Raw genomic sequence first — 14,028 nt, forward strand, 5'->3', positions numbered from 1 at the left:
TAACAACACTATCAACAAGGCAGGTCCTACAGGCTCTGGTTTCTACCTTCTTAACAACACTATCAACAAGGCAGGTCCTACAGGCCCTAGTTTCTACCTTCTTAACAACACTATCAACAAGGCAGGTCCTACAGGCCCTAGTTTCTACCTTCTTAACAACACTATCAACAAGGCAGGTCCTACAGGCTCTAGTTTCTACCTTCTTAACAACACCATCAACAAGGCAGGTCCTACAGGCCCTAGTTTTGTCACACCTTGACTACTGTTCAGTCGTGTGGCCAGGTGGCACAAAGAGGGAAATTAGAATTGGCTCAGAACAGAGCAGCACTGCTGGCCCTGAAATGCACACGGGTGCTAATTAATGACACGCATGTCAATCTCTCATGGAGTGTGAAGGAAAGATTGACCTCATCACTACTTGTTTACGTAAGAAGTGTTGACAAGCTGAATGCACCGAGCTGTCTGTTTAAACTACTAGCACACAGCTCACACACCCATACATGCCCCACAAGACATGTCACCAGAGGTCCCATAACAATCTCCAAGTCTAGAACAGACTATGGGAGGTGCACAGTACTACATAGAGACATGACTACATGGAACTCTATTCCACATCAGGTAACTGATGAAAATACATCTAATGGAACAGTGGGGACTGTGACGAGAGAGAGAGAGAGAGAGAGAGAGAGAGAGAGAGAGAGAGAGACAGAGAGAGACAGAGACAGAGAGAGAGAGAGAGAGAGAGAGAGACTTTACACACGTACATTGTAATATTATTGTATCGTGGTATTTTACATGTTGTATTGTAGATATGCAGTGGTGTGATAATGTCATATGATTTACTGTTTTCTTTTGTTTTATGTGTAATGTGTAAGTGCCTTTAATGTGTTTGGACCCCATTAAGTGTAGTTGATGGCATGGGGATCCCTAATAAATACAATTACTGGAAGTTGCTAAGGACAAGAGCACCTGCTAAATGACCAGAATGTAAATGTAAAAATTGAAACTTGCAAAGAATACTGGGTAATATGCAGCTGCATGGGTCGTTCCAGTAAAATGTTACTGTAAATTAGATTACAGTAACACTTTTAGTACCATAGAATGGATTACCATAAAATTATTATAGGAGCTGTACTGTAAAATAAGTACATTTTACAGGAAATGTTTTACAGTGCACTCTATGTGCATGCACATTTGTGTCTGTGTGCGTGCGTGTGTGTAATTATTTCTGTCTTGTGAAGGTCATGCATGATGCAGACGACCAGCCAGCCTCTCGTTATCTCCGTCCCTGTCAACCAGAACTAGAGAGGGGCCAGAGGGGCATGTTTGAACCCAGGAAACCAGTCCCTCTCCCTGGACCTGTTTCCTCAGACAACCCCTGTGAGCGGTGGAAGAGATGGAGGGGGTTGTGTGTGTGTGTGTGTGTGTGTGTGTGTGTGTGTGTGTGCGCGTGTGTGTGTGTGTGTGTGTGTGTGTGTGTGTGTGTGTGTGTGTGTGTGTGTGTGTGTGTGTGTGTGTGTGTGTGTGTGTGTGGGTGTGTATTTATATGTGTGTGTTACCTGAGGCTGTGTTTATCATTCCATCCCTCTGAGCCAGGCCGCCTGCACACCATTCATCTTCCCACTCAGTCGAGGTGGAAAACTTATCTTGAGTCCCCTGTTACTTGATAAATGGCAGATGATCAGTTTCAATATCACCACCAACCCTTCTCTCCTCCCTCCATCCCTCTCTCCCTGCCTCCTGGCATAGAACCCACATTCACTCACTCTCATTCTCCGATGCACACTTAGTAGAAATACCCAGACCCATCTCTCTCTCTCACCTCATTCCCTCTCAATTGCTCCTCTGTTTTTGCCTCCCTCAGGAATCATTTGAACATTAATTTGTATTCTATTTTGTCATCTCTGTAATCTCAGGTCAGTGTGTACTCCGTTAATGTACCTGGTCACATAGGAGTTTAAGTAAATTAATAATTAACCCACAATGGAATTTACACACTGCCCACCCTCCAGGACATCTACAGCACTCAGTGTCACAGGAAGGCCAAGAGAATCATCAAGGACCTCAGCGACCTGAGCCACGGCCTGTTCCCCCTCTACCATCTTGAAGGGGAGAAAGTACAGGTGCATCAAAACTGGGACAGAGAGACTTCAGCTTCTATCTCCAGGCCATCAGACTGTTAAATAGTCACCACTAGCTGGCTTTCGCTCAGTACCCTGCCCTGAACATTAGTCAGTGTTCTAGCTGGTCTCAGTCCAGTACCCTGCAATGAACTTTAGTCAGTGTTCTAGCTGGTCTCAGCCCAGTACCCTGCCCTGAACATTAGTCAGTGTTCTAGCTGGCCTCAGCCCAGTACCCTGCCCTGAACTTTAGTCAGTGTTCTAGCTGGTCTCAGCCCAGTACCCTGCCCTGAAATTTAGTCAGTGTTTTAGCTGGTCTCAGCCCAGTACCCTGCCCTGAACATTAGTCAGTGTTCTAGCTGGCCTCAGAACAATACCCTGCCCTGAACTTTAGTCAGTGTTCTAGCTGGCCTCAGCCCAGTACCCTGCCCTGAACTTTAGTCAGTGTTCTAGCTGGCCTCAGCCCAGTACCCTGCCCTGAAATTTAGTCAGTATTCTAGCTGACCTCAGCCTAGTACCCTGCCCTGAACTTTAGTCAGTGTTCTAGCTGGCCTCAGCCCAGTACCCTGCCCTGAACTTTAGTCAGTGTTCTAGCTGGCCTCAGCCCAGTACCCTGCCCTGAAATTTAGTCAGTATTCTAGCTGACCTCAGCCTAGTACCCTGCCTTGAACTTTAGTCAGTGTTCTAGCTGGCCTCAGCCCAGTACCCTGCCCTGAACTTCAGTCAGTGTTCTAGCTGGCCTCAGCCCAGTACCCTGCCCTGAACTTTAGTCAGTGTTCTAGCCAGCTACCAGGCGGTACTCTGCCCTGCACCTTAGAGACTACTTTGTCATATGCACATAGAGTAATTGAACACAGCTAGGCTAGCGGTTAAGAGTGTTGGGCTATTAGCCAAAAGGTCGCTGTTTTGAATCCCCAAGCTGGCAAGGTGTAAAAATATGCTGTTCTGCCCTTGAGCAAGGCAGTTAACCCCCAACCACTTCTCCCCGGGCAAAGATGATGTGGACTTTGCTGTCCCCTGCACCTCTCTGATTCAGAGGGGTTGGGTTAAATGACAGATTTCAGATGAAATGCATTTAGTTGTTCAACTGAGTAGATATTTCCTTTCCCCAATGTTTGCATACTGTTTTACGCACTTTATATGTGTATATACTGTATTCTAGTCATGGCTCATCCTATATACTGTAACTACTTATGCACACACCTTTTCTACTAATATACTGTCCATACTGTATATACACACCACTATATACTGTAAATACACACCATTATATACTGTAAATACACACCATTATATACTGTATATACACACACCATTATATACTATATATACACACCATTATATACTGTATATACACAGCATTATATACTGTATATACACAACATTATATACTGTATATACACAGCATTTTATACTATATATACACACCATTATTACCATCACCATTATGTTTTACTGAACTCTTCTGCTTGCGGCAAAGCTATATTTTCAAATAAATATTGATAATATATTTTGAAATATAGTACATGCACTAGCACACACACACACACACACACACACACACACACACACACACACACACACACACACACACACACACACACACAGACACACACAGAGCAGAGGCTGCCCCTGTAGGTTTCCATGCAGGCCATGTCTTTCATCTGTGGCTCCAGGCAGATCGCTTGGTATGAGAAGCACATCACTGACACACAGCTCTCTTCTCAGCTTTCTGCTCACATACATATACACACAGCCAGACAACAGGACCAGGGTGAGGGTGCAGGAGACCAGGCAGGCAGGAGATACACACTCATTCACTCTCTGTACCACCGAGACGTGTGTGTTGGTGGGAGAAACAAGAGAGAAGAATACACAAACATAAATGAAGACATTTACACAAATTGGACACGTACCACACGTACATATTCCCAAACACGTACAGTAGCTACTCTCATCAAACATCCTTGGAGTGAACTATCGAAAACAATAGTAGGGAAACCATCATTGTTTTCCTCTGCGAGAAAAGAGATGATAACATTCAAATATGATGTGTTTCCATAATTGCTCAAATTGCCGCTGTAAGTGACAACATCTAATTGTTTGGTGTAATTGTTCTAGAAGGAAAGTGGTAGGTTGTTGTTGTGTTTGGGGACTATGTGGCTTGGTGGAGAGATTAGACCATCATTAATTATGTTTGCTACAGTTTTAAGACAGATGCACTGTAAATACTAACCTAACTGGGCTTCTGCGACAGGCTTGGTAACAAATGAATCTCATACTTAATCATCAATAATGTATTATCAGACGGATGTTTGTAATCCACAAGGCTCCATGGTTCTTTGAGATGTGTATAGCCTGTGGGCTCCGCGCCTGTCACACCCATAGTGACTTCCTGGTTTGAGAGACATACAGTAGGAAGTGACTTTGTCAGTAAGGAGGGAAGCCACTTTAACTACATGTGGCAGGTGGTAAGAGAGATGCTGAATATTTCTCATTCCATGTAAGTGAGAACTCTATCAAAGACTTGAGACAGAATTTTCGATCATCAAGATAGTTTTCCTTGGTGGCATGTGGACTGTTGACTTCCAAGAACCAAAGCGGGGAAGGTTATTTTTAAGGCCTACTTAAACAAGATTACATGACCAAAAGTATGTAGATACCTGCTCATCAAAAATCTCATTCCAAAATCATTAATATGGAGTTGGTCCCCCCTTTGCTACTATAACAGCCTCCACTCTTCTGGGAAGACTTTCCACTAGATGTTGGAACATTGCTGTGGTGACTTGCTTCCATTCAGCCACAAGATCATTAGTGAGGTCGGGCAGTGATGTTGGACGATTCGGCCTGACTCGCAGTTATCGTTCCAATTCATCCCAAATGTGTTCAATGCTTTGTGCACGGGGGCATTGTCATGCTGAAACAGGAAAGGGCCTTCCCCAAACTGTTTCCACAAAGTTGGAAGCACAGAATGGTCAAAAATGTCATTGTATGCTGTTGCGTTAAGATTTCCCTTCAATTGAACTAAGGGGCTTAGCCTGAACCATGAAAAACAGCCCCAGGCCGTTATTCCTCCTCCACCAAGCTTTAGAGTTGGCACTATGTATAGAAGCAGGTGACGTTCTCCTAGCATCTGCCAAACCCAGATTAATCTGTCGGACTGCCAGATGGTGAAGCGTGATTCATCATTCCAGAGAACGCGTTTCCACTGCTCCAGGGTCCAATGGCAGCAAGCTTTACACCACTGCAGCCAATGCTTGGCATTGCGCATGGTGATCTTAGGCTTGTGTGCAGCTATTGCTCCCAGAGGCAGTTTAGAACTCGGTATTGAGTGTTGCAACCGAGGACAAACGAGCGCTCAGCTGTCCTGTTCTCTCTCCTTGTGTGGCCTACCACTTCGCAGCTGAGCCGTTGTTGCTCCTGAGCCGTTGTTACTCCTGAGCCGTTGTTCACAAACTCAAACGTTGTGAAAATTCTGTGCAACTTCCAGCACAGGTTAACTGTGAACACTGAGTCTGTACCCGCTTTAAGGTACAGGTTTAACAGTGGCAAAGTAGGCTACTGTGGCTATTTGATCATAATGTAGGCCTACCAGAGTGGCCTACCATCAAAAACAATGGAGAAAATCCATCCTATAACATTTTAACATGGAAATAGCTGTTCTATCATTCAGCCTACAGTAGCAGCCAATGTGTGGTGTTCAATGAAGGCCTGTTTATCCACTTGTCCTTCAGACAAGGAGGTGACTGAAAATGTTGTTGTGTTTTTTGATGCAAGAAACTACTTTACAAAATAATATGCACTATTAATCCCATACCATTTTTACAGATAATTAGAAAAATTATACTACCCTCTGCCTATTGGCAGCCCCTTTAAGACAGCCCCTTTAACACAAAAAAAATATGTCTAGAAATGAATACATTTTGTGCTCTTGTAGGAAGCAATTCTTCCCATATTGCTGATTACAAATTATTTACTGAATAACTCACTACCTAGCAAAGGATATGAACAAAATCTGCACACGTGGCAACATTCAATATCAAAGCAAGCGCATCTACTCAAGCTGTAAACACAGTCCAGTTCAAAGTAAATTACACAAATCCATATATGGTGTTGGTCTATTTGCATATAGGCCTACTGCAGCTCTGATTGGTTATGCTGCACCGGTCTGTGTACAGTACAGGCTGAGTAGTGCATGTCAATATAATAGAATCCTACTCTGATGAGTTCTGCCTACAACAACATCTCTTGCATAGTTCATTTTTTTCTTCAGTTTGTTGCATTGAAAGTGGCTAATATTGCGTAGACTCGATCACAATTGCCAAAGTAAAGGGAAACGTTGACAATGTTAACAGGGAAAATTCTAGAAGAGTGGTCACCAACCGTTTCTGAGTCAAGATCACTTTGAGTCCAAATGCAAGCTAAGATCTACTGCTCTTACATTTTTTTAATGCAACAGTTTATGCAACATTAACCAATTAAAAACAGTTCTGTAGCAATGAGGTTTGTTCAGTATGGTATAGGCCCAATACATAATCACCGCATATTGGCTTTGTTTTAATTGCCATGCCAATGCATTGTTGTTTGGGTCATTTTTAGAAAATTATATTTCAACATTTGAGGTAGGCCTTATGATCACACCGGTAATGGACCCATTGTTGGATTGCACAGCTGAGTGAGCATATGTTTAAATCATTTGCTATTTATTTGTATTTTACTGGGTTGATGGTGCCTGCATCTGATGGTCAGTCTCAGCGGAAGGAGAGGGCAGACAATGACCAAAAAGACACACTGTCTTCCAGCTGATGGGGCAACTCGAGTCGCACCACATTATTTCTGCCTCATGTATAAATGCATGTTGTTACTCTTATGAACAGAGAAAGTGAGATATGCCTTGATTTTAAAAAATACACAAGCAGCTAGTAATGACAACAACGCGGGCCTATAGATACACTTTCCTACTCATTCATTACTACTGCAGTGCTTGTTGTAGCACTGAGTGGAAATAGCTAGAATGTGCATTTTATGGCTTATAAAAGTGTTGAATACAAAGTGTTGACAGCGCTGAGATTTTTTTTTAACATGAACTCACTCATAAAAATGGCATCTCTTTGCTGTATTCGTTGACAGTCTCCCTCTAGTCATGGTTTTAAATGTTAGAAATCTCACAGTATCAACTTTACTGTAGCTTTCTTTTATGCCTGCTACATTACTGCAGACACGGTCATCTGCACCAATTGATTTGCCAGCGGTAGGCCTATAGTGCACGTGATTCGTTATCTGAGTTTATACCTTCAGAGACATGAAATGGTTCAAAATGGCAACCGTTTGCCTACCGGACGTGCAGGGCAGCAGAATAGGGATGACCTACCGCTAACAACCCGAGACAAATACAACAAAAATAAGAACAGCTTTACTGCTGGGTTTTTTTACAGACATTTTTGTCAATCGACTAGGAATGCCTTCGAGATCGACCAGTCAATCGTGATCGACCGGTTGGTGACTACTGTTATAGAAAGTTAAGTGAAGCTCAATCTCGTGCTTCTATCTGTGGGCTGATATTTTTATTTGGCGCAGTTTAGAGGGAACATTGTATATATAGTTTTGTGTATATAGTGTATTTGGGGGCTTTCTCTGTGAACTACTTTCCTTTCGATTATTACACAGACTAACGACTGAACCTGTAAAAGCTACTGGATTAGATAAAATTACTCCTGATAGTTAAAGCACAAATTATTTTAGATGTGTGGGTGACAGCCAATGATTTTAAATCCATAATCATCAGTGCTTCGATACTGTAGCTGTTTCACTTCCAATATAACGACATTTGACAAGTTTATTAGGTTCAAAAAGGTTCTAGCAATGCTATGGAGAGAAATATCACATCAAACCAACACACACTGACAAGAATGCTGCAAATTGATGTCGAAATCTGTCCATCAACCGTCACCTTTTCTGATATTTTTCTGTTGCTTTCTCTTTGACTTCTTAGTGTCTGTGTGAAACGAGGTCTATGCGAGAGAGAGGGTTGAAGAGAAAGCGACTGACACGGTATCCAATTTATGCAGTATTGCGAAAGGTTGTGAGGGATACCTCTGCGTGTCCATGCCTTGGGCTTGCATGCAGGTTCTGCTGTGTGTCCAAAGACAGGGATATCACAGTATCTACCGGGAACAGAGCATGTTGTGTTTGGTCACGCTACATCCACTGCCGTTCCAAGACGGGCTCTAGTGAATGTTTGGTGGTGCTACACACACACACACACACACACACACATACACACACACACACACACACACACACACGTGCACACATGCGCACACACACACACACACACACACACACACACACACACACACACACACACACACAGACACACACACACACACAGACACACACACACACACGCGCTCCCACACATACGCACACACACACGCTCCCACACATACGCACACACACACACACACACACGCACACATGCGCACGCACTCACATGCACACACACACACGCACACATGCACACACACACACATGCTCCCACACATACGCACACACACACACACACACACACACACACACACACACACACACACACACACACACACACACACTGTCAAGCCAACCCTGATGGCAGCCTGAGCCATTCCGTGCTGCATTGTGTTAATCTAACTGCCGGCATGGCGGCCGTTCTGCCGAATCAAAATAGCTCGCAGCAGTGCCCAGTGGCACACAGACACACACACACAGCTGAGCAGGCCTGCCACTGAGAATTGTTTGACGTGTGTGTGTGTGTGTGTGTGTGTGTGTGTGTGTGTGTCTGTGTCTGTGTGTGTGTGTGTGTGTGTGTGTGTGTGTGTGTGTGTGTGTGTGTGTGTGTGTGTGTGTGTGTGTGTGTGTGTGTGTGTGTGGAGATGTGAAAAGGAGATGTGTTGATAGGAGAATAGGACTCAGACATGCCTGGTCAAATAAATGTGTGGTCTGCTGTGGGTTCCTTGGAGACAGGGAAGCACTACAGAACTTATATTTCAAGTTGTCTAATAGTTTTAGAATATAACATTACTAATGAAAGCATATTGAGCTTGTGAAACCATTTTGTGGCATCTGCTTAGATAGCAGTCCTGTTAGGTTATCAGTCTAAAGTTTTGGGGTGATCTGACAGACATGTGGTATATGTCATGTGCGTGAATAGGTTTCAGATTTGAGGTCTGCTCTTGCTGTCTATTTCTCTCTCCCTCTGTCATTCACACTGTATCCGTCTCTCTTTCTCTGTCCTTCTGCCATCACACTCTCTCTCTATCTTACATCAAACTGTCCACTTAGGAAGCAACACTGATTGACAATACATTTCACATGCTGTTGTGCAAATGGAATAAACAACAGGTGGAAATTACAGGCAATTAGCAAGACACCCCCAATAAAGGAGTGGTTCTGCTGGTGGTGACCACATACCACTTCTCAGTTCCTATGCTTCCTGGCTGATGTTATGGTCACTTTTGAATGCTGGCGGTGCTTTCACTCTAGTTGTAGCATGAGACAGAGTCTACAACCCACACAAGTGGCTCAGGTAGTGCAGCTCATCCAGGATGGAACATCAATGCGAGCTGTGGCAAGAAGGTTTGCTGTGTCTGTTAGCGTAGTGTCCAGAGCATGGAGGCGCTACCAGGAGACAGGCCAGTACATCAGGAGAGGTGGAGGAGGCCGTAGGAGGGCAACATCCCAGCAGCAGGACCGCTACTTCCGCCTTTGTGCAAGGAGGAGCAGGAGGAGCACTGCCAGAGCCCTGAAAAATGACCTCCAGCAGGCCACAAATGTGCATGTGTCTGGTCAAACGGTCAGAAACAGACTCCATGAGAGTGGTATGAGGGCCCGACATCCACAGGTGGGGGTTGTGCTTACAGCCCAACACTGTGCAGGACGTTTGGCATTTGCCAGAGAACACCAATATTGGCAAATTCGCCACTGGCGCCCTGTGCTCTTCACAGATGAAAGCAGGTTCACACTGAGCACATGTGACAGACGTGACAGAGTCTGGAGACGCCGTGGAGAACGTTCTGCCGACTGCAACATCCTCCAGCCTGACCGGTTTGGCGGTGGGTCAGTCATGGTGTGGGGTGGCATTTGTTTGGGGGGCCGCACAGCCCTCCATGTGCTCGCCAGAGGTAGCCTGACTGCCATTAGGTACCGAGATGAGATCCTCAGACCCCTTGTGAGACCATATGCTGGTGTGGTTGGCCCTGGGTTCCTCCTAATGCAAGACAATGCTAGACCTCATGTGGCTGGAGTGTGTCAGCAGTTCCTGCAAGAGGAAGGCATTGATGCTATGGACTGGCACGCCTGTTCCCCAGAACTGAATCCAATTGAGCACATCTGGGACATCATGTCTCGCTCCATCCACCAACGCCACGTTGCACCAGACTGTCCAGGAGTTGGCGGATGCTTTAGTCCAGGTCTGGGAGGAGATCCCTCAGGAGACCATCCGCCACCTCATCAGGTGCATGCCCAGACGTTGTAGGGAGGTCATACAGGCACATGGAGGCCACACACACTACTGAGCCTCATTTTGACTTGTTTTAAGGACATTACATCAAAGTTGGATCAGCCTGTAGTGTGGTTTTCCACTTTAATTTTGAGTGTGATTCAAAATCCAGACCTCCATGGGTTGATACATTTGATTTCCATTGATAAATTTTGTGTGGTTTTGATGTCAGCACATTCAACTATGGAAAGAAAAAAGTATTTAATAAGTATTTTTAATTCATTCAGATCTAGGATGTGTTATTTTAGTGTTCCCTTTATTTTTTTGAGCAGTGTATATATATATATATATATATATATATACGGGTATATATAAATATATCTCTATATCTGTCTGTTTTTCCTCATCTCTCTCTCCCTCTGTCGTTCGCACTGTATCTGTCTCTCTCTCTCTGTACCTCTGCCATCACTCTCTCTATCCCTCTTCGTCTCTCTCACTCTCTCTATCTCTTTCTTTTCTCTCTCTATCTTTGTCTTTCCCTCCCTCCATCTCTCTCCCTCGCCATCGTCTCCTCCTTCTTTTTGTATCTGTCTCTCTCTCTGTCCCTCTGCCATCACTCTCTCTATCCCTGTTTGTCTCTCTCTTTTTCTCTCTCTTTTTCTCTCTCTCTCTCTCTGTTCTTCCATCCATCCCTCCCTCCATCTCTCGCCTTCGTCTCTTCCTTCTTTTCTGGCACCCTAGCACCAGCATTACACAGGCGATCATCTGTCAGCTCCATCAGTCTATTCCCCCCTCCTGTTTAGGCTTTTTAATGTCCTGTCAGAACATTGCTTTCTTCTTCAAATCACTTGCCATCTGCTACTGAAAACAAACGGTCTCACAGAAAAACTTTTTACGCAGTGAGAGCTCTGTAAGTTGTTTTGTGTTCTCTGAATGAGAGGGGCAATCTGGTGAGATGTCTCCCTCATCTCCTTCAGAGAACCGGGGTTACATACCACAACCCTAAGTTCTCTCTCACTCTTTCATAACCCAAAGTTCTCTTTCAACATCTCACAATGGGACGCCTGCAAAACGCCCTGATCTTCAACTGTCCATTTCCTGAGAAGCAGGTTCTGGTACATATTAATTAATGTACCTTATCGATCCTACTCATCTCCAGCGCTGAGGACTTTGTAAGCCAGAGGGCGCTGTGACGTCCTGACGAGAGAACCTCACAAAAGTGTGAGGGAAAGCCCTTCTAGCCGCTGCACACATCTCAGAGAGAAGGGGATGGCCCTGAACTGTGCCCATGACTTAGAAACTCCTCTAATAGAATGCATCCGGAAACCCAGGGGACACTGCAACACCCGAAAACTGTATTCCTTGGCAATAGCCTCCAGTATACAGTGGGAGAGGCGTTGTTAAGACACCTCCTTAATGGCCAAACACCAACATAATGTGTTCAGGTGTCGCTTCTCTGGGGAAGAGAAGGGTTGAAGAGAAAGGAGTCAGAGGCTTGACGTCTATATGTCATGGGACTTTAGGAATGAATGTGCCTTGACGTCTATATGTGAGCTTGTGTGATCTCATGTGGGACATAGGATACAACATTTCAACATGAGACACAATGAGATTACGTGACAGCATTTGAGCATGTCTGAAAGCTGAAATGTCAAATGTCATTTAGAATACTTTACTTTAAAAGGCATCATTGACATTAATTTAATTTAAACAGTCATGGTCCCCTACAAGCTTTGTCTAATTCCCAGTTTATTCCAGGGACATCCCAAGGAAGTTTTTAGGGTGTTCTCAGAACGTTGGTTCATGGTCCATTTAGTCTAGTTGTGGTGAAAATATGGTAAATCTAATTCCTGTATTTTTACTTTTTCTGTGGACCTATTGGGGCGGAAAGCAAATTTAAGTGGGTCTAGGGTGACAGGTAAGGTGGAGGTGATATGATCCTTGACTAGTCTCTCAAAGCACTTCATCATGACAGAAGTGAGTGCTATGGGGCAGGGTAGCCTAGTGGTTAGAGCATTGGACTAGTAAGGTTGCAAGTTCAAACCCCCGAGCTGACAAGGTACAAATCTGTCGTTCTGCCCACTGTTCCTAGGCTGTCATTGAAAATAAGAATTTGTTCTTAACTGACTTGCCTGGTAAAATAAAATGGGGCGACAGTCATTTAGTTACCTTTGCATTCTTGGGTAGAGGAACAATGGTGGCCATCTTGAAACATGTGGGGACAGCAGACTGGGATAGGTAGAGATTGAATATGGGCCGGCAGCCTGCGAGGGTTAACACTCGCGTTTGCCACGGAGAAGGAGAGCCCACAGTCCTTGGTAGCTGGCCACGTCGGTGGCACTGTGTTATCTTCTTAGCAGGCAAAGAGCGTGTTTAGCTTGTCCGTTCACAAGACGTCGGTGTTCGCGACGTGGGTGGGTTTTGTTTTGTAATCCGTGCTTGTCTGTAGACCCTTCCACATACGTCTCCTGTCTGAGCCATTGAATTGCGACTTCACTTTGTCTCTATACTGACGTTTTGCCTGTTTGATTTCCTTGCGGAGGGAATAAGTACTCTGTTTGTACTCTGCCACATTCCCAGTCACCTTGCCATGGTTAAATGCGGTGGTTTGCACTTTCAGTTTTGTGCAAATGCTGACATCTATCAACGGTTTCTGGTTAGGGTAGGTTTTAAAAGTCACAGTGGGTACAACATCTCCTATACACTTCTTGATAAACTCAGTAAGTGTCTCAGTATACACATCAATATTTTTCTTGGAAGCTACCCAGAACATTTCCCAGTCTGCGTGATCAAAACAATCGTGAAGCGTGGATTCTGATTGGTCAGACCAGCATTGAATAGTCCTTAGCATGGGTACTTCCTGTTTTAGTTTCCTCCTATAGGAAGGGAGGAGGAAAATGGAGTTGTGGTCAGATTTGCTGAAAGGAGGGTGGGGGAGGGACTTGTATGCATCCCAGAAGTTGGAGTAACAATGGTCGAGTGTTTTTCGGGTGCGAGTACTACAAGCAATATGCTGATAGAATTTAGTAGCCTTTTTCTCAAATTTGCTTTGTTAAAATCCCCAGCTACATTAAATGCAGCCTCAGGATATATGGTTTCCAGTTTGCATAAAGTCAGTGAAGTTCATTGAGGGCTGGCGTGGTATTGGCTTGAGGAGGGATATACACGGCTGTGACGTTAGCCAAAGAGAGTTCTCTTGGGAGATAATACGGTCTGCATTTTATTGTGAGGTATTCTAGGTTGGGTGAACAAAAAAAATTGAGTTCCTGTATGTTATTACAATTACACGATGAGTCGTTAATCACGAAACATAACACCCCCTTCTTCTTCCTCACGGTTTTCCTGTTGGTGAGATGAACCAACAGAAGGTGTAATTTCTATTTTAAAAAAACAACATGCTGCTGTATTTTGATAAAAATTATTGTAAAATCT

Source organism: Oncorhynchus mykiss, chromosome 16, assembly GCF_013265735.2.
Source record: "Oncorhynchus mykiss isolate Arlee chromosome 16, USDA_OmykA_1.1, whole genome shotgun sequence".
Classification (NCBI taxonomy): Eukaryota; Metazoa; Chordata; class Actinopteri; order Salmoniformes; family Salmonidae; genus Oncorhynchus; species Oncorhynchus mykiss.